Genomic DNA, 27,524 nt, shown 5'->3' with positions numbered 1-27,524 from the left:
TAAAAAAAGCAAGGGGAACCATAAAACATTATTGGTGCACCGAAACGGATGCTGCTACCATCAGTTTCCTATCCAAATGGTTAAACATCATTTCCAGCTACCGAATGACGCTACAAACATCAAAGTTGCAGCATATGATGCATCAATTGTTTTCTATGTTAGGTTATGATGTGCGGTAATGCATTAGGATACAGCATCACAGCATCAGTGTGAGTCAACTCTAAGACAAAAACAGCAATTTTATCACATTTACTCCCTGGCACTTTCTGTACTTTGACTACTACTGTCTTTATCATTCGTTTGTGTGTGCTACAAGCGTCAGTTGACATCCATTAAATAAAGCAATGGTCTGTGACATTGCTAGTGTGTGTAAGATTTGATTTACCCTGGATTGGATGTTGCTTTGTGGTTTTCGCACCACCATAAAAACGTGCAACATATAAAAAAAATAAAAGCAAAAGAAAGCAAAAGCTACACAATGAACACTATTCCAGCAGCATCTACTGTAAGTGGCGTGCATTGGAGAGTTACCAGGCCACATGGCCAGCAGCTGAACATGAAAAATCTAAAAATGACCACAACATCTGTACTTTTTCCCTGTGCCCCTCAGGTGGTGGATAAATGGTCATATCTGATTCTGATACTGCAACAATGAGCATCAGCCACCTAGAATTATATGCGTTTACTGCTATTACACCCATTCTCTTCAAAAACAATGTAACAGCCTTCTTGATTCCCCTCAGTTCCTAAAACCATCCCTCGCTCTCCAGGGGTGCCATCTTAAACCATACCAGACACTTTTTAAATTCCCTGACGGCCTCTTACACCTTAAAGCACTCTCCTGAACACTCTTTCACCACAACTTCGCAGCACTGCTGTACCTTCGTAAAAGCTCTTATACACTTCAGCAGGCCCCTTTCTCTGTCAGACCGTATATTTGAATTTCAAGTCCTTTAGTAAATTTTATATGTAAAAGTAAGGCATAGCTTTTAAGGACAGTCATTTGCACTATTAATGAATTAATATATGTAAAACTCACAATCCACACCGATTTCTGCTTTTTCTATACACACTAAGCAGGAGTTCAAATTGTATACTGTCAACTCAATTATACCTGCATTCCTGTGATGATGATGGGATGCTTTTTGCCCTTGTGGGTCCATTGAACTAGACTGTAATTGAGTCAACCATCATTCCCCAGAAGAACTACACAGAAGCTATTGGTAACACGTAGCTGTCAGTGTGTATGTGATGAGAAAATAAAGGGTGTTTATGCTTTGCCAACAGAGGTCAATGCTGCAGTGCGGTTGCTTGATTGCATCCCAGTTGTAGCAATTCAATTTTTTTTCAAATACTGTTTAAGAGCCGCAACAATGTGCAAGTAAAGTGAGACGATTAGATAAAGACTGCATAGCGATGGTGGTTATTTAGCAACCATGACCACCGTTTTAGGACAAGCAAGTTCCGGGAAGTTGCTAAGCAGAAGTAGAAACCTGCAAACTGACGTCAGACAAAATGATAACATAACAGGATCGAAGAGGTTGATTCTTTTAGATACCACAGACAAAAAGAAAAAGAAAATATGAGGTGTGACAGCTTCAAAGAAAGCATGTTGACAAGAGTTGGAGTTCAAAGAGGAGCAGGTTTGACCATTCTGCACACAACCTCCCGTTAGAAATAGATGGAGATAGGAAAGTTGATATTTACTTTTTGGCCTCTTGGGGCCAACTTAACAAGCTCACAAAATTGTCATTTTATCTGTGTGTCCATCACTACAAGCAACCGCTCTCTCGTTACACGTAGTTCTTTGATCCATTGGTAATGTATAATGACCTATAATTTTACTACAGCTTAAAGGTTTGAACCAAACCTCAGTCACATCCAAGTGCTCCCACATACTTCTGTTAGGAGTGTGGTTTTGTGTTCATGTCTTTCCTGTTTAAGTCTGTTTTTGGTTCTGTGTTTCTCTGTGTAGTCTTGTTTAGTTAGTTCCTAGTCCTGTGCCTTAGCTCATGTTGTAGTATTTGCTTCTAGTACTTTAGTCTGCTCTGTACTCTGTGTTCTCGTTTAGATTTTGTCTGTTATGACTCCTGTGTTATAGTTGGTCGGTGTTTGTCTGTTTACATGGGTTTCTGTTATTTTCTGAAGTTGGATTCTTGTTTGGTGTTTTGTAACATGTGTTCTGTCTGTGTTGATTATTAAAATTGCCCCATGTCAACCTGTCAATTCTTCCGTCTGTTCCCCAGTTATCACTCTGCCTGCCTGTCTCTCTGTTTTCCCTGCTGCCTCGGCAACCTTGATACCTGTCACCTGTGTTGTTCCCGCCCTGCTCGTTAGTCCCTGTGTATATTTACCTGGTGTTTCTGTTTGTCATTGTTCGTGTTATGCCCTGTCTGTCGTGGCTTCAGTTTCCCTGTCTCGTTCAGTGTTTTGTCCTGCTATTCCCCAGCTCATGTTCCTGCCTGTCTCATGGAGTCTTGATTACCTTTTTGGATTTTCTTTCGTTGCTCATTTGGATATAATGCCTTTGGATTTCTCTGGACTCAGTCTGTAAGTGTGCTCGCTTTTAGTTTTGGAATAAATCTCTTGAACTGAACCTGCCTGTTTCCCGTGTCTTCATTTGGGTCCAACCAACCTGTTTCTCCCACAAATTGTAACAACTTCACCTTGAAGAATTTAAGTAGTAATGGCTTGAGTTTATGTGCTCAATACTACCGAAATGATGTACATGAAATAGGCTATTTGAAACAAATGCAATGTCCTAAAATGTTTCTTGGGAGCATTTTAAACAGATTTATATGGTAGTTATAGTTAAAGTCTGCGTTGGACTGGCGACCTGTCCAGGGTGTACCCCGCCTTTCGCCCAATGTCAGCTGGGATAGGCTCCAGTCCCCCCGCGATCCTGTACGCAGGATAAGCGGTTGATGATGGATGGATGGATGGATGGCTAAAGTTGAGGCAGTTAAAACAAAAGCACCAAAAGAAATTCCAGTTAGCAAACGCAAGACTGGAAGAATACTGAAAAAGGAATACGAGAGAGAGAAGTCAGCTATCAAGACATTTGAGGTCATTTTTCTGTACTAGCAGGCAGCGTGATGTACAGATAGGCTTCCTGTGATGATGAGGACCATGAGAACAGAGGGGTAGGAAAGTGCAGAGAAAACACATCAACAGACAAACTCCCTGCCTTCACATCAGCAGGGGTTCTTCTCTCTGCTCGGCTCATTTTGCACACACATCCTATGTGGCTGGAAACAGATAAACCCCTTTTAAACCTGTTTTCTCCCCCTGCCTCAGATTAGAGACCTCTCATTCTTCTTTCACACTTATCACACACATGCTGCAGCCGACAGCGCATCCATGAGTGTGTGGCCTGTGCTGCGGCAGGCTCACCAGGGGCGAAAAATAAAAGAACCACATCATCAAAGCCTGGGAATGACTCTGATCCATAAAAGAAGCCGCCAAGGATCAAGGAGGCTCCACCAGTTGTGCGTCCAGGAAGGCAAAAAGGTGATTCAGCATCTCTTCATTAGCACTCCTTGCTCATTGGCCCTGTGGCGAGGACTCAGAAGTCTGTGAGATGGGAGATAACTGTGGCGTATAATTGGGTACTTGCTAGTTCAAAGATAATAGGGATTTTATTTTACCAAGGCCTGCTCTAATTTGGCCCTCTAGTGCAGTATAGCGCGCTCAGAAGATAGCTAAAGCGATAACAGGGAAAATCTGGTTTGGAGATTCAAAAAAGGCCCCAAGTTTGGAGGACGCTTTTGCATTTTTGTGTCACAGCTGAGAGACAAGGGCTGTGTGTGTGTGTGTGTGTGTGTGTGTGTGTGTAAGAGAGGATGCTAGGATCTATCTTGGACCCCCCCCCCCCACACACACACATTGCTGTACTTCCCCATTCCACCAGGGGTCTCTGTTGTGCTACAGAGCAGGATGGCAGGCTGGTGTGCAGGAGGAACACATGAAAACAATAACAACAACAAAAAACAAAAACACACCATTTTGACAGGTGCAGACATCAGTAAAAGGAAACACGAATCCTTTTGTGTGCCACCTTTGATGTCAAGAGGCTTCACCCGTGGATCCGAACAGCATGTTGTGTTGTAGCATTGACAGCTCCACTGCAGTGCTGACAACAGCCGTGGTGTCACTCTCCAACACTTATTCCAAGGGGCTCTTCATGCATATGGCTGCATGTTGTTCCCTTAACGACGGCGTGCTAATTTGTGCCAGCTTTATTGTGAGCAGCTAAGCCTGCACGGGCAGAGGTCGTGTGCTCAGTTTGGGAAATGCACCAACAGCTGTGAAGGGACTTAAGTGCACAGATTCTAACATTTAAATCCCAACTCTGGTCTTGGTCGGGGGGTGGTGGTGGTGGGGTTAATGCGATTGTCTCCTCTCTCTTATCTCCTTTCGCCTCTAGAGCATCTCTCTCAGTAGCTATGGCTGCAGGATGGAGACGTCAGCAAAGATTCCCGTGGCTAAGCAGAAAGACTGGAAGCTATGAAACCATGAAACACCACTGAGGAGCGGAAAACCAGGGAAAGAGACACAGAAGAGGACAAGGAGGGCGCTGGCATCTATGCATTTCTGTCTGCGTCTATGTGCATGTGACAGAGGTATAGGCTAGCATGAGAGAAAGAGGGCATATGTGCTTGCCAGTGTGGATGTGAGCGAGAAACAAGAGCTAGACAGAGGAATCACACACAAGGGAGAAAACACAACATTCTTCATGGAGATGTGCAAGACTTCCAACACAGAGTGAACCCATGTGTGCTGAAGATTACATAGATTACAGATCTATCAGCGTGTGCACCATCCATGTTGAGTTAATCTACCAGTGTTTCCCATTCAGATCCAAACAATCCGGCTCTTGAGGAGGGAAGCCATTCTTTTTCTTTTCTTTTTTTAAGAGCCTTTAATAAATTAAGCCTTGCAGCTAGCAGGAATAATACTTCAGAGAGGCAAGAGGAAGGGGCATTTGCAATCTCAACAGCATTGAGGACACAAATAGCTTCCTGTTTAATGTTGTTGGTGAAATGGGAAGCAATGTATGAGCTGGCAATTAACGACAAATGCTGCACACAGCAACAGCACTTTTAAAATTACTTGTAATCTGCAAGCAAGTTTGAGTTTTCTGCAAGTTGTCTTTTATATCTTAATGTAGGCCAATGGCTGCCTGGAAGATCGCATAAGGCAAATACATAAAAATCTAAAGAAACTTTAAGATTGATCATGTAGTTGACAAATGGATGTCCTTTAAAAGAAATGTGAACATCTACAATTCAATTGCTGGGGAAGATTATGTGGAGAGACACGTTATGCAGTGCTTTCCACCACCATCATAAAAACATCAAATGACGGTATATCTTTTGGAGGAATGGTGTTCATCCCTTCATTAGAATTCCAGAAACTTAGGGAATCTATACGTAAGACCAGTGGAACTGTGCTGAAGGCTCATGGTGACCCAATACCTTATTAAGGCATTTTCTTTTGGGTTTTCATTCAATTTGACACCCATCTGTGTATACTTGTGAATTTATTGAGGTAGAATGTTAAAGTTATTTCTTTAGTCGTAAAAGGCCATAGCCTTTTTGCTTTGGACAACATTAACAGCCTGTGCTTTTAAAGCACAACCAAAACCTCTTTACTAAATGTCAGAATGACACTTCTGTCACTTCTGGCATTGGGGGAAAACTCCGTTCGTCCAGCCGAATTGATGTTCCCTCTACTCTCTAATTAGTCCTTCCTTTTAAAGAAACAGTCTGGGCTCTACATAAAAGGATGTGAAGATTGCCCTGTAGCTTGTGATCAGCAGGATAGCGAGCGGCTGATCTGGACTGAGAAGAAGCCCAGGAATTGAATCAGTAGATAATGTGATTGTCGATGGTGAAAGGGGGTTTCCCAGATACAGTGGGCAACATGGATTGATTCCTTAAAACATTTTTACAAGCTCTGACTGAGCGTGAGCTCATCTGCTCGAGCAAAACATCCAGGCAGTAAAGGGTTACACTAGTGATGGAGCCCTGTAATTGCAGTGGCTGGGTACCCACTCACATCGGCGTTGCCAGATGTAGCAGTTTAACTGTCTCTCTGTTCAGCATTCACTTTATTTTGTTTATTACAGCCTGAACCTCTCCAATCACACATATTTTAATGCAGCCATTCACTGTGCTGTGTTCATTATTCATTTAGCTGCGTCACCCCCCCTCGCGTCTGGTCAATTTCCTGTTATTCATACTTGGTATTGCTCCTCATTATCCATAAGCAGGCAAACTGCTGCTGCCGGTCCCCTTAATTAATGCAGGTAAAACAGATATCAAGAGACATAATACAATGTTTAAAAGGTTTTTTCTGAATTTTATAAGCATGTTAACATGTGGCAATTTTAAAAGGAAATGCTCAACGATGTGTCGCGTAAATTACAATTTTCACGTCGTGTCTAGAAATTATATACTGTAAGGTAACTGACGAATATTACAGGGCAGTGGGAAACAAACAGGCTGGGTGAATAATACATCCAATTTGAGCCTTGAGGAACAGAGCATGACATTTGCAAAGATCAACACCTACTCGTTGCATTGATGTTCTCATAACACAACGTTCTTTAGCACAAAGGCAGCGCCTGTTATTGCAACCGAATCCAGCGAAGAATCATTACCAATGTTAAACCTCATGTTCCTTATAATCTTGCGTGGAGAAGTCACAGTTGAATTCTCCTAATGGAAAGCTAATTACACATTAATGAAACACTTAAAGGGTACTTCACAAAACATTAGACAAATGTCACATTGAATGGAAGAAACAAGGTAATACCACAATTAGTAAAGCATCAGATGATGATGGGAATAGCCGTGTCAACTATTTTTACTAATGGTTTTGTGAGGCATTGTTGAATCATAATGGGCTGTGCCTATTATGGCTTTATTGGATATTGTTCTGCTTTTCCTAAACAGAATCATTTGTCAGTCTGTCCCCTCATCGATATTGTTACTGATCCAAGCTCTTGAACCATGTCCTCAGACATATAAAGATGTTTCCTTTCCTGCCATTTCAAAGTGGCCTGTCACTTACATGGATACAGAGGAAAGAGTTATGTAGAAACTTTGTTAAAATCCCTGATTCTTAGTCTGAAATGCTGAAGCTGCTGTTAGCTGACAATCTAAAAAAAAAGCTTCCCTCACAGTGAGAAGACAGAGATTGGATACCAACAGGACCTGAACGCTTACTGGGCTTTGGTGCAGGGCTACGCAGGTAGAGGAAGGCCTCCGTGCGGGCTTAGCGCAGAATGATGGGGCCATCTAGAGAATCCCTCAGTGGCACCATGTAGTTTAGCTACTGATGGGGGACCAGAGAGCTGAGGAAAATGGAAAATGTAATGGGAGGGGAGCGAGAAAGACAGACACATTCAAATCAGGGACTGATGGCACTAAATAGCAGGTTCCTTGAGGCCTTGCTGGTTCACCTTTGAAGCGTGCCCACACCCCCAACAGTCCCATTTCCTAGCGGAAGCTCCCTGTGGTTAGATGCTCAGCTTGGGCCCATTTTAGCATTGCTTTCAATGAATTATTTTCTTAACTATTGTCCAGGGGATGTGAAGTGTTCTCTACCGCCAGACGGCACACACCTTCATGTGCTTTCCTTCAGTGTGCTACATGATTGGAAACTAAATCTATTCCTATAAAATGGAGGTTTACTGCTCAAAAGGTCCCATCCAACCTTGCTTATGTACACTCGAATTTGCTTATTAATGATGAAATGTTATGACTCATGGCAGTTGCATGGCTGAATTTCTGGAGCTGCTGAATCTATGAAATACTATTTCTTGCCCCTGTGTGGTTCAGTCATGACAAATTGCAGCAGTGCAGAATCAGAATCAGCTTCATTGCCAAGTAATTTTTACACTTTGCTTTGGTGACTGGGTGTATAACAAGAGACATAATATATAAATATAAAAATATGAAATTAACAAAAGAATGATAAAAATGAATGATAAAAACTATGTGCAACATAGCATTAAATTATTTACACATGCATAAAAAAAAATTTGTATTACTCACACAAGCTAAAACAGGTCAATGCATTCCCAGTGAAGGGAGTCACTTCATGTACACAAACCTAAAAATATAATTTTACATTGCAGATGCTGCAGAGGCAAACACTCTGGATATGAATTTGTTCTTGGATCAGACCACACAATATGATTCTGGAAATGTCCTGATGCAAGGTCATCAGGGAATGAAAATGAGAGTCAGGCACCACAAAATGTTGGGGAGCGACTCTAGATTTATGATGCATTAGGAAGCCCTAATAGCAAGACTAGCATGTGCCATCGTATGCTTAGTTTTTATCTTTTTAAGGAATTGTATGCCTTTATTAGTGAGTTGACAGTAGTACTCTAAAATAGGGATGTTGTGGTTCATGGCCGGTGTTTTAACCCAAAAGCCACAGGGAAGCCCTGCTTGCTGAGTTTAACTATGTCTTTTACATCAGACAGCATGATTGTTGGACAGTTGTGACCATGATCATCTGATCTGGCATAGGCAAATATGTTCAGAGTTCAGATACACATTACTACAGCATGTGATTGTTGAACGTCTTGCTCCAAAAGTATAAGTATTAATCTGCTACCATAACGGCATCCACTCTTTAGGCTTTCCACAGGATTTGGAACTTGACTGCGGGGATTTGTTCCCATGCAACAATAAAAGCATTAGTAAGGTCGGTCACGATGGCGTTCCATAATTATCCCAGCTGTATACAGGCTTGTAAAGTTTTCCCACACAAACTTTGGATAACATGTTTGAACAAGGGCGCGTTGTCATGTTGAAACAGGAAAGGGCCTTGTTGCCATAAAGATAGAAGAACACTATTGTCTGAAATACATTTGTATGCTAGAGCATTAAGATTTCCATTAGTTGGCACAAACCAAAACCAAACCAAAAACTGCACCAGACAAAAAAATGTGGGCAGGGTTGTCCACATACTTCAAACCATACGGACATTCATTTATCATTTATCACTCTGGCCATCATGGTAACTGTACTTGTATAGCATGTGTCACATTCACCCCATTGTGTCACATACTTAAACTGATGGCAGTGGCTACTATGCAAGGTTCCAACAGAGTGCTCATCAGAAACAGAAACTAATACATTCACACATGGACGGCACAGCCATTGGGAGCAAATTGGGATTCAGTATCTTGTCCAAGGACACTTCCAGATGCAGACTGGAGGAGCCGGAGATCGGATCCTCGAGCTGCTGATTAGTGGACGACCTGCTCTACCTCCTGAGCTACAGCCGTCATTCTTTATACTTTATGTTCACATGTCCAAGGGTTCACCAAAGCACTGATTGGATCTACCTTATTGCAGCAGAGTGGCCCTTGTCTCGAAAGCCATCTGTGAAAAGAATCCAGTCCCTAAATGGTCCAGTGGAGCAAACTCACCAGCCAAGATCAAAACAGCTTACTGTGTTCAGTGAGCAAGAGAGAGTGAGAGTGCTATATCCATACCCTCTCCTGGGGAGTCCATGTAATGAAAACAGGACACAGCAGAGTGGTTGGGACTGTAGGTGCTTTCCCCAGCATTTCAGCAGGCAGCGTGTTTGGGTTATCTGCAGCGCATGTGAGCCGAATGAGCAAGGAAGTCTGGCAGCGACTTAACCGATGCCGCAACATGAAGTGAATGAGTGGAACAGGTTTGAAAAAGCAGGAGGAAAAGCTGCTGCAATGTATCACCTCAAATCTAGCTGCAGGAGGAGGTGAGGAGGGAGCTGGTGTTAGGGGGTTTGGAAATCATTGCATCACGTGTTTCCAGGGGGAGGCAGGAACAGTAGAGAACAAGGTTAACATGGTGGGCCTGTCGCTCTCTAGAGGTAGGAACTCGTGTACTGAGATGTTCTCTCAAAATACATAGGCAGATAAGATGACGATGCTTCAAGGTTTGTTGATTACTTTTTTGTCTATTGACCAATTGCTTATTTGACTTATTGTTTTAGCCCTATTTACAAATGTCATTTACGTGTACAGGTGCTGATGCTAACTGGCTAACTGAACTGTCAATAATCCATGCCAGTATATTCGCTGTCATGACTTCCCAATTCATCAGTTTGTCTTTTCATTGTTCATTCTTCTTTTCTATTTCTACACACCCTATTCATTTCTTCTCCTTTGTCTCCTACCTCACCTTTCTGCTTTTCTCTCATGCCTTGCAGCATGTCTTGGGACTTTACGCATAAACAGGTTTCTAAAATGAGTGCCAAATCAGGACAGAGACAAACAATAGGACTGTGTGACAGAGAGGCCGGGAGGAAACAGAGACTCTGCAGGAAGGACGCTGAGGGAAAGGTTAGAGCTCTGGTGAGAGTCGGCATCATCTACACAGCGTCCTGCTGCTTTGTCCCTGTCCGTCATGTTCACAGAAAAGCACAGTGAGAGATCTCTGCCTTTGTGTGTGTGTGGTGTTCTGGTGCATAGGCAGAGTAATTGGAGTGATTTGTATTACCTATGCTTCTGTCCTTCCAATTTGCATGAACATATGGAGGTAAATAAATTCATGTTCACATGTTCAAAAAGGGCATGTCGGGATTTTGGGCCATTTGGGTACAACTGTCACACTCCAACTCAAATGTCAAATTGATAATGTTTATTTGATAAACATGGCATGATGAGAAAGCATGTTTAAAAGCCCTGCATGTATCCATCTGGATAAATTACCATACGATTGACACGAGTGTCTGGGGATGACAAAATGTCACCATAATAGGAAATATCTGCCATGTGAAAGGCGACAAGAATCCTCCTTGGGGGCGCTGACAAGACTAGTTGAATGGTGCATTTGCAAAATAAAAAAGATTTTAATGCTGTAAGGTCAGGAAGGTCATCATGCAGTGATTGTTGAATGTCAGATCACCATCAGAATAAAATCAGTCTTGTGAATGGCTACCTAGAGCAAATAACCTTTGAGGCATACTCTCCAATGACCTGATATATGGGGAAATCACATTTAACGCCAGTCATACAGAATAAACCCTTGGAGTCCATAGCTCACCCTCTGATTATTCAGACATACATCTCAGCTTAGACTGTGGATAATCGAATTGATTTGCTCCATCTCACCCACGACCCCTTGCTGCAGTATATTTTAAGCACTCTGATGGTCCGACCGAGGTTTGTGCTGCAAGGAGTGGACTACAGACACAGATAGGGGAATTAAGCAATTAGATGTGATATTTTTTACAGTTTGTAGAACATTTTAAATGAAATTCTTGAAATCTTGTAACACATTATGTGTGGAACTGTGGTTTGGTTTTTGCTAAAGGAAGAAGTCCTGCACTGCACATGCTGTGACTCCATTCAATTTAAAGTTCCTCTTTATCAGGGCAAGCGTCTCTGTAATCCAAGGCTGTTTCCTCTCTGATCCTCTATGCCAGACTGAGAATACACACAAGCCAGACTGCTGGAGCCGTGAATCTGTGGTGTCCTGATGTCTGTGAAGTTTGTATTCACCACTACCCAGCCGTCGCTTTATTATCCTCGCTCTTCTCTTCTAAAGGTGACATTTGTCTAACTGTTCAATCCCTCTAACATGCAGCGCAGCAGTTTGGGACCTATTCAGCTTTATAGTCCCGCTTTACAGTAGGTGTGCGCTGAATTTAGAATTCAGATAAGAAATGGCACATCTTGGAACTGCTGGGTACTTAAACCCCCTTGCCATCCATTTAATTAAAAACAATACAATAAATTACAAGCAATACTATCAAGAGGTGGGAGGGAGGGAAGAGGAAGTAACTGGAGGCAAGGTAAATTATGACCTTATGTCGGAAAACATTTTTAAAGGGAGGATATCATGGTGTGTGCATACATATAAGAGTGCAAGTGCTGATCTGTCAATCATGCACTGTACCCTGAATGTAACAGTGGGGGACTGAGAATCAGAACACATCTGCATTTCATGCTGGTGTATTTCATGCTTTAAATAACACACAAATGCAAATGTGTGCATGTTTTATGGATGAGAAAAACATTTGATAACATATGTGGTCTGGCACAGTGGAATAACACACATCCACTGATGTCCATAGACCTTCGATGATAGTATAATAAGATATGAGAAGCAGAACAAGTGCAGAAAAATGATAAACATACAGATGTGGTCCAATTTAACAGGAAAATCACCCCATAAGTACACAGTAAAAAACATTTTTATTTTTATTTTTAACCAGCACAGTGATGTTATACACACTCAACACCAAAAACCCTTTATCACTGTTTGCAGCCACTGCATTTCACTACCGAAACTGACAAAAATCTGTTATAATCTGTAAACCAGCAGGCACATTAGGAGCTTTTGGGCTTATTTGCTTCATCCACTGTTAGACCAGCAGCTTCTCTACTGTAGAGATTTAAGTGCTCCCAAATCCACCGTGTGATCGGTGTTCAGTGATAATCCATAAAATATCGCAATTGCTGTATCAGCATGATTTCCAATAAAATCAGAAATAATATAAACATATCAGATACTCTGTTCAAGCCCACATAATCAGTTCAGATGAGGCTTTTCAAGCAAAATTGAATGAGTGAAAAGTGTGACTAAAGGCTGCATGTCGAAGTGTCCTTGAGCAAGATACTGAACCCGGAATTGCCCCTGGTGGCTGTTCTGCCAGTGTGTGAATGTTAGTTTCTGTTTGAGCACTTAGGCTCAGTGAGTGGATGTAGTGTAAAAGCGCTTTGAGTGGTCGAAAAGACTAGAAAGGCACTATACAAATACGAAGCATTTACATTTTAGTTGCTAGAAGAGGTATTACACCAATTGTACACAAACAATGTCTTTAGAAGACATTCATCAAATCTAAGAAGATAACTCTGGTGATGTCATAGTGATTATCAGGGTTATCTCTTTCTTAGAAAGACAAGGCAGGGGGAGTCTAACAAAATGATGTTCTTGTTTTGCATTATGGGAATTGTAGGATCCAATCTTTGTGGAGCTTGATCCATAGAAGAGAATAAAAGTCAGGATTTTTTCGACTGCATCAATTTTGAAAATTCTAACTCTCTCACAAGTCTCCAACTCAATTGAAGTGCAATACTAAATCACAACAATACCCCCTTAACAATTAGATATTCTTATGACATGGGTTAAAAAAAGTAGGTCTGGTTGTCATTGATACCAGTGCCAATACAATTCCCAAGATCCCACCTTAGTTTGTGGAACATAAACATCTACTATTCTAATATTTTCCCTTATAAAAAACATGTCCTGATTTCCTGAAGTAAACAAACCTAATAATGCCAACTTTTGCTACAGACACGTTTAACTCTGCATTAAGAATTATTGAGGTTCATTACTCAGTCCTAAAAATCAAGCAGACTTGAGAATCTCGGAATAGCTAGGGTCGGTGTCTGCGAGTATTATGACAAAATTGTGTGTGCGTGTTTGCTTACGGACTGGCAATGTGGAATCTGTGGGACAATGAGAGTGATGGAGTGTTTACATGATTACATTAGTCTGTTATTTGTGTATCCTGACTGGCATCCTTGTGCTACATCCTTGTGCGCGTACGTGTGTGTTTGTGTGTGTAGCACAGAGGGGTGGAGGCGTACATGGCAAGCATACTGATGAGTTCCCAGCATGCGCCGATCAAATTACACTGCCTACTCCCTTTCTTTCCCTTCGCTTGTCTTTCAGTCAATCTTGCCTGTTGCCCCTCCTTTACTGTGCAGGTAAACAACTCTGCTATTCCACAGAGTGATGCTTCTGACCGGCTGCTGCCACAGTATTTGAATTCTTGATAACCTGAGAGCCTTGCCTTGTCTTTAGTACATTTATCAGATGCATCTTCATGTACGTTCCTCAGTCCAACAGCTGCTTAAATATACACCCTACTCTTTATATACTTTATTTCCCCCGTTAGCCAGAAAATGGACTAGTATTTTATTTTAACCAGGGTCTAAGTTTAATCTGGCTTTAAATGTCTGTCAGCTTCTAATGTTAAATGAAAAGTAAATAAAATAATATTATATGTATCAGTCAAAGAGCAAACAGTCTGCCAACCCTGACAGGATGAAACATTGATGTTATTTTAGAAAACGTATTATTTGTTTATTGTACCATTTCTGGGCAGCACTCTGGGCATTTTTATTTTCATCTTGGTCATCTCTGTGCTGATTTCTATGGCAACTTATTCAATATTAAATTACTAAGATATGAAGAAATATTGATAGACCATTTATTTGTGAACAAATCAAACACATTTTTAAAACTCAGTTTATTATTAGGAAATATTATATTTATTATCCTGCGTCCTTTCACAAAATCTGAGCTTAGTACTTGCCACCTTTATTTCATTCCAGTGGTTTTTATTTAAATAAATAAAAATCTTCCAAAGCTTTTTAATTTAACAACATAATGTATTATTACTGAAATGAAGCCCCTGCAGTCATGCAAGACCCCTCTGCCTCACTGAAGCTTCAAGGGTCTATACAGTACCCACTGACATAACTCACTCACGTCACTTATTCAACCTTCTCAGTGATGATATATCTGATATATGTTTGCAGGTATAATGTTTACCATATTAACCCTCTTGCCAATTAGCACTAACACAAACAAAAATTATTAGGATTCATCATCTGTAATTATGAACATCTGTACTGCATTTTGTGCCAATTCATCTTGTAGATGTTGAAATTTCACTGCTGGTGCCACTAGATGAAAAGTCAGGTGATCAGTAAAGTCAGTGGAATTAATCCTCTGGACACCACGAGTGTCTGTCCAGCATTTCATGGCATTCTATCCAATAGTTTCCATAGCCATCCCTAGAGCCAGGGTGTATAAAAATGACTTTGCTCTCTTCCTTTAAAAGAGAAGGGAAAGAAGGAGGTTTGGAGCAAGAGAGAGTGAGAGGCACTGAGTTAAAGCAATAGATCAATATATATAGAGAGAGACAGCCTGAGTGAGAGAAGAAAGAGAATCCATAAAACACAGATTAGGTTTCCTAAAGCGGTCTAATACAGAATCTCTAATATCAGTTGCTGTGCAGTAACACTGACGTGCAGAGTGGAGGTAGAGTGCTGCTGAGTCTCTTCTTGCACTGCAAGCTGGGATACTGAGAGATTGTTTGGAATCTGTGCTGGACACTGGCAGACGAGATGTTCTGAATGCCGACTGACTCAGTGCGGGGCTGGAGACCAGGTCTAGGTCAAACGCTTTCAGAGGTGAAGCGCAGCAGGGCCAATTGACCTAGACGGTTGAAGGAGTGGAGTGGAGACATGAGGTGGAGTCAGAGTAAATGGGTACAGCTGCTCTAGTGTCTGTATGTACTGTGGGAATTTTTTAAGAAATGGAGAGGGATACGTAGAGTCACATCTTCAGGGGTTGATTGCATTTAGGGATTCAACTAATAATTGTTTTCATCATCATTTAATCTGTATACTTTTGTTAAACTGTCTGACCAACAGTTCAAAAACAAAAGATATTCAGTATACATATTATTATTATTCAGTTAGCTATAGAACAGAAAAGGGACATTTGTGAAGATGGAACCAGTGAATGTTTGGCATTTTTGTTGTATAACAAACTTAAAAAAATCAAGTATCAAATATGCACGCACTTGCACGAATATATTGGCAACCGTCTGACGGTGGCCAGTTGGATGCCCGACCTTTGAAGACATTAAAAGGACAATGTACAAGCATTGAAATCAAGAGGCCAAACTGGCATGGTGAAGCCCTGAGCTGCATTGCTGTGAGACCTGGGGTTGGAGGGTGGGGGTTGGGGGTTAATCTGAGGCTGGGTAGTGAGGCAGTAATGCCAGAGCTCATGGGGAATTACTGTGGAGATTTGGAGGAAATCTGCTGGCAGCAATTTCCCTGTCGCTTTTATTAGCCCTGATGTGCAATTTGCTGCTGGCTGCTTTAATATGACAGGCTACGTCTTGCCTGTGTTTTTTACTCCCACATGGGCTGGGTGGTGATCCAAGTTCAGAGATGCACAGGAGTGTCACTGTATGTTTGTTATGTAATACAGCAGTGTACTTTCCCCCACAGGGTAGTTCTCTTATTTGCTTGCCCTCTTAGAAAAGTTCAAAGGTCAGACACTGTGGTTAAGTTTGTTACTTAGGGACACTTTAGCACTGTGAATTCTTGAACTTAGGTCCTGTGGTCAAAACATGGTCTCCCTACTTTGTTTCTAGGCCACCCTGCTGCAACAATGCATCGCCTGTGTGTGTTCATGTGCGTGCGTGCGTGTGTGTGCGTGTGTGTGTGTGTGTGGAGACAAACCGTATCTGTACCAGCCCATATCCCCCCTTAGGATGTACAGATCAAAGCACCACCGGCAACATGCTATACATGCACCTAAGCACATTGTCTATCTCACTCTCACACTCACACACAGTCTCTGCAGTATCTGTCCATGCCCACAGGCTCTCTGCTGTTTAGTATGTAAAGGATAAAGCAGTGACGGACGCTGAATATAGAGGGAGGAGCACTGACAACATATCTCTCATGGCAAATTTTAAAGCATCATGGTCAAAGTGGAGGTTAAAAAAAGCTGCAGATTGGCAGCAGGGTAACCAGGTGTGAATATTTCTGAGATGATATTCGGGACCTGCTGACTTGCTTAAACATTACTTGGTTGGAAAGTTAATAGTTTTAGATAGAGAGGCATGCTGGAGCTTAATTACTAAATACTGTATCTTGCTGAACCCTTGAAATGAAGTTTGTTTCATTCAAAGCAAAGCAAATCAAACACAGAGTGCAGCGAATGCTACGTGCAATGATGTGAACGCACTGAGCGTACAGAGTACATGTCCAGCATCTTGGTTCAGATTGCTGTTTCTGACGCAGGAGATAAGCAGCTATCCCATACATCCAGGAGATAAACAACAACATTTCATTTTCTACAAAACGCTAAAACCCCCTGCATTTGCGTCTTATTACGAAGGAAAGACACACTGTGAGGAATGACTGCAACAAAGCAGAGAGCCTCGACAGAACTGCAGGAATGATGTGCAGAAGACAAGTGGGAGTAAAGGTGGGAGGAAGAGGAGCCGCAGCTTATAGCATTGCTGCGATTCAATCAACAGCGGCTTTGGCTTCTGATCCTGAGTTGGAGTCGGTATGAGTAAGTGCAGACAGAAAGACGGTGAACAGTAAAGACTATACACCTGACAGTTTTAGGTGGATCATGTATTTGTATTCTCTTTTCACAGACATTCAAATACTACAAAATCTTTGCTGACTTCATATGTAACTCTTAAGATATGGTTGAATTTTGATGTTATCACTGTACAAAACCATTTGTTTACTTAGTGTTGTCAATATGAAAATGAGGTTTTACATCCCATCATGTGGTGGATACATACAGGGTACCAAATCCTATCATGTCACGCTGCATTTTGTTACATGATGTGGAGAATCACGTCCCTTCCCATCTAGTCATGACATCATGTCCGGCCATGTCACATCTGGTCAGGTCCAGTCAAGCTATTGTCAAAATACTGAGTGGAATTTCTGCATTCAACTCATTTGTTTTCACTTTACTACATAAATCTTTATTTAAAAAGGTGGATACTGTAGCCACAGAACTACTGTTTTTTTAGTATGCAGAGCCAAGAGTGTGCAAGTCCATGTGTAGCTCTGCGATAGAGTCAAACTACCGTGCCAAAAGCAAAACTGGCCCCCCAGCATCAGGCCCGCAGCAACAGCATTCGGGCCTCAGCCCAGCAGCTCTGGGCTGACTTCATAAAGTCTCCCTCCAACATCTCAGATGATGCATGTTTGTGTGGCTGCATACACATGCATCTTGCCCAAGTCTGAGTCTTAATAACTCTCTGCTACTCTGCAGGGTGCTGTTTGGTGCAACCACGCATCTTTGGCACTCAACAAAACATTCAACAAGCAAGTTGTCTAAATTAGAGGAAACCAATTAAGAGAGCAATGGGTGGTAAACACAATCAAAGGCAACATGTCAGCTATCTAAATCCATCTTCAAGGCATAATTGCAAAAATAAGCAATTCACTATAATATGCAGTGTTTATTTTTGTGATAGACACACAAAAAAAAATACTCGGATCACACCGGAAGAAGTCTCCAACTGCATTGAACAAGCAGCGGTTGCTGACGGGGTGTTTCCTGCTATGACGAGTCCCTTATTTTTTGTGTAGATTTCACAACAGGCGTTTGCTTCTGCGTGCTGTGAATTTATAACAGAAGGCAACCTGGACTCCAGTAGACCAAAATATACTGTATGTGTCATTCCCACTTTCTTTTTTGCACTGCACCTGTCCTCTGTGGACGAGGTAAACTGAAAAGTCATAATTTGGTTTTCAGGAGATACAAGGTGTCATTCTCAGGTATGTATTATACTGAGATGCATAACTGAAATTACTGTACTATTGCAGGGAAAGGGCATACAATAATACTTCTACTGACCATGGAATCAAATTTTAAGAACAATGTCGAATAAATTGATGATTTTGCCATTTATATAATGGAACATGTTGAGTTTTTTTCAAATGCTCAGTCAAGCAGATCCAGTTACTCCACCATGGATGGTATTTTCCCATTCTGAGATAAAGCTCCTCAGGGACATAGCACAGGAAACTGCCTGTCTGGCATTCTTTGGTCAAAGTCCACAAAATGTGTTGTTAGAGGGGAACAAAACTGAAACACAGTAAGGTGCCATACCTTGAGGGACAGAACTAATGAAGCAGGTAATGAATGAACCTGCTTCCTAAAACATCAGCTAGCACAGCTGGAGCATAATGGACTGCAAAAACACATGAGTCACTTATCAGCTAGTGTCTCAACCACCAATGTTGTTTGCGTATATACCAGAAGCTGTTAATGTCCAACGCATTATAAAAGAAGACAAATAACTCTATGATAAATTGAAGCAAAAGGACGAATGTATGTCTGACACAGCTCGACTTTTGCCTGAATGGGTTTTCGACACAAGTTGGCAGGACCCTGATCCATTTTACTTGTCTCTCCTACAAATATTAGAGATTGTGGTGAGGGGGGCAGTTCTTGGTAGTCTAAGATTACTTCTTTAAACATTAGGATCCAGGTTATATAAGAAGAAGAATTCACATTTAGGGAAGAAATAAAAACAATCATATTTAATGCAATATGTACTGAAAGCGCATAAATTAAATGGGGACTCCAGCAATTAGCTGTTGTACTTGTAGAAGCAGATTAAAGGACCAAAACAAACAGAATACCAGCACGCACAGACAAATAGTCTTCCTGTTAATTGTGGGCAAAAACAAACATCAGCGTAATCAAAACAGCAGAAATGGCAATTTATATAAACAGGTGAGGTTCAAACACCAATCAGCAAAGAGAATATATAATTGCATGCAGCGTTTGTTAGACCCTCCTTGTCTGGTAAGTGCCCACGTCTTTCAACCCCCCCCCCCCCAGAGCAACAAAAGACAACATACAACAATTTTCTTCCCAAGATTAGTTTAGTATATAGTAAAACAGACATACCATCTCTGTATCTGAATGTATTGTTTGTGTGCATGGGACAAATTACTCTCCCTTCGTCAGAGTGAAGCCCAGATTCTCCAACAGAAACAAGGCAATGAGTGATGAAACCAGGCCAATTCATCAGGGGTGAAATGGAGTGGCAGGTGGCCTCCCTACTGGCCCAATCCGGTTGTCCTCTGGTGTCCCGCTGCCCTCCTCCTGGCCCGATCTGGCTCACCCGTCTGCTCCACTTCTGGCCCGTTACGCCCCATCAAGCCAGGGAGCCACAGCCAGGAGCCCGGACCTCTAACACCCCTGCTTAAAGGAATTGTGTGTATGTGTGTGTATATAGCTGTGGACCTTGAGGGCGCTTTCGCCTCTATCAACACAGACCCCACTGAGGGTGACACCTGCGAATAACAGTTTAATAGCTGAGTAATGTCTCTGGTCTTCCTCCCCAGCTGCACCGGGGCAGCCTGGTGGGGCACGAGGCAATGGAAAAGCCTTTTCTCTCTTTAGTGTATACATGCGGATACATGTGTACATGGAGACTATATATATTTTTATGTACACACACACACACACACTGATGTGAGCTTACAAAACAGTCAAGAGGCTGTAAAACTGGGGCGGAAGTGCCAGCAGCCGGCCAACAAATGGGGTTATACATGATATATCTTCATACTCCACCTGCGACTGATGCTAATGTTTTTTCTTCAATTACAGTGTGTGTGTCCGCTAGGGGAATGATATTGTACAGTATAGTCTCAGGCTGTGTAATCTCTGCAGACCAAAAAGCTTAATTGTGGTGGTGAACATCCTGGGTGTTTTTTTTTAATCCATACATCTTGCAGAATGGAAATACCACAGAAAAATGCTCCTGCCTGCAGTGAATGAATATTGATTCTGCAATCTGATGAAATACTCCTATTCATAGAACCTGCTGATTATCCACCCAATGAAATTATTCAACAGCCTAAGTCAACTGTACACACATTCAAGAGATGCTAGAGAGGATAAACATTTGAAAGTACAAAATTAAAGATTTTCAATGGTAAATTGGCCACAGAGGCTGAGCAGAGGCAGGTTCATTTCTGTTCAGTTTCTGTTTGCCTGCATGACTGCATTTGTGTATCTAACCGTTCCAATGAAGCGATATTCATAAATAAGCATTTTATCCCTAGCCCTGCACATGCAGCAGTACACAAAGTTTAAATTGCCTGTTCTGTCAGCATGTGAAACTTTGTTAGGGAATTTTTACTGTGTCCTGTCAGACCAAAACTAAAAGGATATCTGGAACACTGAAGGCTCCTTAGAGAAATGAGGAATAAGATGTTACAAAGAACCTGCTAGGAGACTGAATGCAAGTAATGAAATAATGAAAGACTAAAGTGCAAGTTATGAAATCTATAAAAACAAACTTAGCAGCTCTGAAAACAGCTCTGCAGCGGGTGATTAAAACCGCCCAGAAGACCATTGCTATCCATCTACTGAGCATCTGAGATATAGGTGAGGTACCTGCACAGAGCCTAAAGGATACAAAAGGCCAGTACCCACCCAGTCACAGCCTGTTCATTCTGTTGCTGTCTGGCAAGAGATTACCATATAATTTTCCATTATATTATTGCCATACTACCAGACTTCAGAGCAGCTTCTACCCCAGGCTGTGAGACTCCTCAGTTTGTCAGTTTGTATTACTCTGTCTTGTTATTTATCCACCCATTTAGGTATATAAAATTTTACTTTTTGTGAAGAGAATAAAGGGAACTACAACTTCATCTTGTTATACAATCCTGACTTTGTAACAAGATGATGGATTTTTTGAGGTGACTCCACATCTCTGAAATGATTAATGATTATAAAAATAATGCTCAGGTGCTATTCTCTGTAATTGAGAAAATGATGTACTATACTAGATCTCCTGACAGGCTCCTGTCTTCAAATACATGTAAGACATCTGCCACTCAATAAAATCTGTGACATTACAGGGATAATATTCTACTTGACTTATCCAGTCTTTCTACTCCCCCATATAAATAGATACTGTGGCGAATTTCCCATCTTATTCCCTCTTATTAACTCCAGTGACGATGCAGTGGCTAAAGTCTCACAACTGTTCCCTACACTCATTCCCACGAACAAGAGGACCTGCCTATGCCTGTCAAACCAAACATGCTGTAATAAAGGTGTTACTGAAGCTGCACTGTTGACAATGACCACTGGATGTCCCAACACTTTCTACACTTTCACAAAGACTCTAGGATTATCTAGCATTGTACTAATAAGGCTCAAAGGCAGGAGATCAATTCCAATTTGATTTTCGCCTCTCGTGAACAAAGTCAACAGGTCCGATATCTGGTATGTTTTTAACAAATCCTTCACTTTTTTGCTTTTCCCACTTTTTAAGAGTCAGAAACACACAAAATGCCTTAGGACAGACCTTTTAAAAAAATGTATATGGTGTAGTCTGAAGTTATGTCAAACAGCAATATTAGGATATCTTGGCTCAATTATTGATCGTCTGTTGGATCAAATAACATAATAATAATCTCACAGGCAGAGTAGAACAAAGCAAGTAAACTAAAGGGGGGTTAGGGAATGCCTTTTCCTAAGAGGAGGCCCACAGTCCAAGAAATTGCCTGCTGTATGACATATTCAGTGACATCATGTACACAAAAAAGATGAGAAAACAAAATGGGCATAATGATAATATGTAAATAAATAAATAAAAATGCTCGCAAAGAAAATAGCAGGCTATCTGATATGTCTCTGTAAAAGAAAAAAGTGAGCATGGCTAATTCTGACTTTCTCCTTTTTATGGAACAGCGGGTAATTGGATTTCCTCTTTAATATGGTTAAGAAAGGGATTCCATACTTTAAAAAGGTCTTTGTGGAGCCCCTTAATGAGTTTTTTATTTTCTCTAAGAATGTACAGTACGTCTTTGATCCAGTGAGTAAAGGTACGTGGGTGTGCATCTTTCCATATAAATAAAATTAGGCTACACTTACAGTGTACTTACTACACTATAGTCGACTTCAGTTTTACACAGTACGCAGGGGTCTGGAGGGGCATCAAAGACGGCTATAAATGGGCAGGGGCCGTAGTTTATTTCAGGCATTCTGAGATTGTTTTAAAGAAGATGAGATGAAAAATCTTAGCACAGTATCAGAACATATGAGCTTGAATAGTGGGAGAGGAATTACATCATTTACATGATGGGCTAACGTCCGGGAAGTATTTAGACCTTTTCTGTTTTGTACAGTTTTGCACTGCATTATGCCATTCCTGGCTAGAGGTATGAACTCTTTAAGAGAGACAGATTGCCATAATTCCTCTGCAATATCTTCACCCACATCCAACTTTCTCCAAAAAAAAAATCCAAGTGACTCACCTGTGTGCTATACAATGTGGAAATTACACCTCTGATAGAGGCAGCTCTAAGAGAGCAGCACTTGGGTTGCACAAAGGTAGGGCATACAACGAAAGAAATTGCTTCTAGAGAGATTAAATTTACTGCAGAGTTGTTCAAATGAGGAAAGCACACCATCTGAGTACAGATAAATGAAAGATGTAACGCCTGTTTTCTGTCCATCAATCCTTACCTAAACTCTCGAAATCATATCATTTATCTATACATTTACAGAAGCTTCTTCTTCCAGTCTGACTCTGAAAGATACATTAGATTAATGTAATGTTCTTTCCACTTGACTTTCCAAAAAGAGTGCACGAAGGCTTCAGCTGAAGATGCTGCGGCCAAAATGATTACCAGGACAAGAAAATCTGAGCATATTATTCCTGTAATAAAACCACCACAGGGAACTGGGCATTCCTAATTTGGAGAAATAGAAGTAAGAGCAAAAATACTTCCTCCAAGAACAATGCATTATCTATTTAAAAATATGACTCACTCACCTAACTGCTGGCAGTAAACTTTGGAGACCTCTCAGCTCATCTCTGCTTGAGGCTAGAGGCTAAAGGTTACATTAGTCACTACTAGCATAACACACCGGAATCGCTGACTGAACTGTTGGCTGTCGAGTTACACTGTGGGTAACGTAGGCACTAGGTTTTGACAAGAAGGAAGAATGCACAGAATAAAAAACATGAAATCTCTTATTCTACTGCATCAATATTTATACTTTTTTTTTAAAACAATCAATTCAATTCAATCAATCAGTCAATTGTAAAACTTTGTTTTAATTTTCCCCAGCATGTCTACAGCCTAAACACTTCAGGTTTATAGTCACAATCAATCCAAAAAAAGAGTTACCAGTCACTTCATAAAACTTTATGACACTCATGACTTTTCTTTGGTTTGGACAAAGTAAACTCCACTATTGTATTGTGAATACAATAATGCTTACTCATGTAATCAATAATCAACTTTGACTATCTTATTCTGTTGGATGTGAGGAATGACATGTCACACTGATTGACCTATTAGTGCATTTCTCCAAGGCCACGACCCTCCCTGACCCATAATGTTCATCTATGAGGATTTATCCCCTAAGTCCAACTTTGTGATGGGGATTCACTGGAATTAATAATTATGACAATGTGACTCATCTAACTGCGTGCAGGAGATTGGGCTCTCTGGCATGTATCTGAATTATTTGTGCTTTCTCAAGCAGTCAAACAGACATCAGCATTTAGACTAAAGGAACATAATTCTGGGTTCACCCATCTTTTGCTTTTCACAGAAAGAATATCCATCTAGCCGCTTAATTATTACTGACAGATTGATGGCAAGGTCACAGCAGATGCACCCACTTAGTACTAAAACCACCACTGCACCAATTGATCTTGATGTTCTTGTAATGTTAAAACCTTAGAGAGCAGAAATGAGGACGGCAGCAGTGAATAATGGTGGTGGTGGTGGTGGTGGTGGGGCGAGGGGGGCAGATAACGCACTGACCGAGCAGACTAATTAGCGAGGAGAGAATGAGTAAACCGGAAACTGAAATGAGGAATGAAATGGGTTTGATAGCTAATCACAAAGTCTTGTGATTTCCAGGGAGTGATAATTACCCTCCGTAATTTCTCCAAGCTGCATGGCCCATACACCAAATAGAAAAAAAGTGAAGCAAAACGACAGACAGAGAAGCAGTGGGAGCACTTCTTTACATCTGTGGCTGTCAGCCGTGGAAGCTGAGTGGCATTCATCCTCCCCTCTACTTGCAGCAGCCTGGTCGGTAAATCTCAGTCTCTCGTTTTTTTTTTCTTTCCTGCCTTCTGCTGAGGTCAGCTCTGAGCGGTCCAGACATAAGGTGGAGGCATCCATCACCTTTTTATACGTCCAAAGCCTCGACCGCTTAATGCAGCCTGAGATAGAGCAAAAGACAATCCAATCAGCCAGCTAAGATTCAATCCTGACACATTCCCACTGATTCCGCTATTTTTGGCCTGAAAAATGCAGAGAGTTGCAGAAAGGGGCTTTCGGCTAAAAGAGATGCAGAGTGAGAAAACACTGGCTTTGATGCCTGAGCTGATACATTTGGGGTGGGTGCAGGTAAGTATGGGCAAGATAAACACAATGTTTGTTGAGTGGGAAACAATTTCCCATGAGACCGTCCTTAAAACACAAAATTGATGAGCGCTCTCATCATGTCATGGTAAAGAATTCCCCTCCCATCAGGCTGGAAGATAAATTTGGAGCCATTTTCTGGAAAAAGCCTCTCGAGACTAACAAGACGTTCTCAGAAAGAGAATTAATGTCCACTGCATTGTCCCCCTCATTCTTCATCCCTTCAGATGTTCATGCGCTGTCAAAACAGGGAAGGGGAGAGAGTCACTGTAAACAGATTATGTCTACTAGAGACAATGCCGGATAGGCGACATTACGCCCCAGTGCTGAAAAGAGCCTATTAACCTCAGCTTGAATGCCAGGAAAACATGCGATAATCTACTGCCTCGCTGATTTTATACCCTCAAATCCTCATACAGTCGATGGCTACCTAACCTCCGTCTAGTTGTCCAAAACTGGGTGGGAGGAGCAGCTCCAGGCTGATCCCAGAGATAAGGGCATGGTTTGGGAGGATAAACTGGTCCAGGACTTGCTTTTACAAGACAAGCCCCCCCCCACCCCCCACCCACAATCTAAACACTGCCTGTATTACCTGGCCATTAAGTTGTTGCCAAGGTATTACACAAACCATAAAGGTTGTTGCCAAGACAACCTTACACAGGTTGAGTAATGCCAGTGGTGCATGACTCCAGGAAGTCTGTCAAACAAATCAAGACCTCAGTTTCAAAGCACAAAAAATAATGAGAGATGCATTACAAAGAGACAAGGACAATAAAACTGGTTATAAATAATTATAAAGGCAAACAACAATTGGGAGGAAGGACATAGACTTAGAAAAATGCATCACATTTTCAAGTCTACAGACCACATGTTTGGTATGTTATATCATCACTTATAATAGCCTTTAGTTTCTTTCTTTCTCTCATTTTTGCAGATCGACCCATTATTTACAGCTACCTGTTGGTTTGCAGTTGTGAAGGGGGGTGGTATTATGTGAAAAAGTGTCTTCCATGCATGTCAGCAAGGTTAGAAAGCACCATATTAAAAAAGTATACACCATGGTTATCTACAATAAAACTTCTTTCTTCCTGAATCACCATCCATTCATCAAATCTGACTTTCAGAGAGTAGGAGTTGAGGAGTGGAGTGTTTGGGGGCTGACTCTACATCCATAATGAAAGGCTCCAAAAACACAACAAAGCCATTGTGATAATCAAACATCGTTTTCGAAGACTTTTTTGTTCTTTCTTTCATCTTAAAAAAGCAGTATGTGTGCACACACTGAGAGACAGTTTGCCCGCATGCACTTGTTTGTATTCTGCCGCAAGGACATATTAGGATTCAAATCATGTCCGCCTCTTATCTTGATAAATGGTAAGAGTCTGCAAAAACTTCCCTAAATGGCCCTCTGGCATGGCTGGGGAATAAATTGAGCTAATCAAGGGTGGCCTCACAATCACTGCATCCACAAAGTAATCAAAGAGTTGAAAAGGAAACACACTGTGCATGTAGATGTGGGAGTGTGAGTGGATGTGTGTCAGAGTCAGTTTCAAAATATCTCGCCGTTTGGGCACTAAAAGCCACTTTGGAGCGTTGTGGCCATAATTGGCGCTTTTCCTCCATTCATTGTACATGTGCGTTGTCACGGTGCACTTGAAAGCCTTTCTGTCACTGTATGGACGCAGTAAGCACACATGCACGTGTCTACATTAATAACCACCTCATTCAGTTGACAGGCCGCTCAGGGCGACCCCAGAGAAATGTAGATGTACGCAGCTGCGGCGAAGACGCATGGTAAACTAAATGTTGACACTCAATAAAAACGAGCTCTTCTGCTCAAATGGCTTCTTTATGTCAGGATCCAAACCCCGGTGGAGGCAAACAAATGACAGAAAGGGAGGTGACTTTGCACAGTCCCAGTTAGCTTAACCCCCCTCCCCTCCTTCCTCATACAGTTTTATTCTGTTCAAAATGAAACAAGGCCAAATAACAATCTATTCCTCTGGGCCTGATAACCGTGGAATAAATCCTGGGATTTGGGCAAAACAGCACACCTGCTTTCTTTGCAAATGGCCACGCTCGCACTCCTTCCAAAAAGTGTTTCCTGCAGCCAATTTAGTCACTGGCGAGGATATTCTCAGAGGTGGCAATCGTAGCAGACAAACGGTGAATGTGTGTGTGTGTTTCTTTGACCGGTTCCCCCTGTGGAGATAGACTGAAGCGTGATGGATAACCACTTGGCCAAGCTGCTGTTCTTTTCTATGAGCCCGGATCCAGTCCCAGTGGTGTTGCTACATAAAACTAGGCTGGAAAGGCAGATTCTACACAAATTCAACTTAATCATCTCATGCATTTTGTGCTCACAGCTCTGAATGGCGCTTTAGTTCTGAAGACTGTTGACTTTATCTGCAGGCAAAGACTAACTTTTAACACTGTGACAGCTCCTGCTGGTGTTTAAACGCCACATATTAACCTTGTGTCATTGTCTATGCAAATCTTTTATTAGTTATGCTCA

The 27,524-nt window shown here is 41.6% G+C and overlaps 1 protein-coding gene across 3 annotated transcripts in view; it reads right to left on the bottom strand.

Moving 5' to 3' along the window:
• Positions 1-27,524, bottom strand: part of LOC123974925 (interleukin-1 receptor accessory protein-like 1) — a 242,479-nt gene that overhangs the window by 29,767 nt on the left and 185,188 nt on the right. The gene's annotated exons all lie outside the window — the stretch shown is intronic.

This window comes from Micropterus dolomieu, linkage group LG01 (genome assembly GCF_021292245.1).
Source record: "Micropterus dolomieu isolate WLL.071019.BEF.003 ecotype Adirondacks linkage group LG01, ASM2129224v1, whole genome shotgun sequence".
Lineage (NCBI taxonomy): Eukaryota > Metazoa > Chordata > Actinopteri > Centrarchiformes > Centrarchidae > Micropterus > Micropterus dolomieu.
This window is presented reverse-complemented; position numbering and strand designations above follow the sequence as displayed.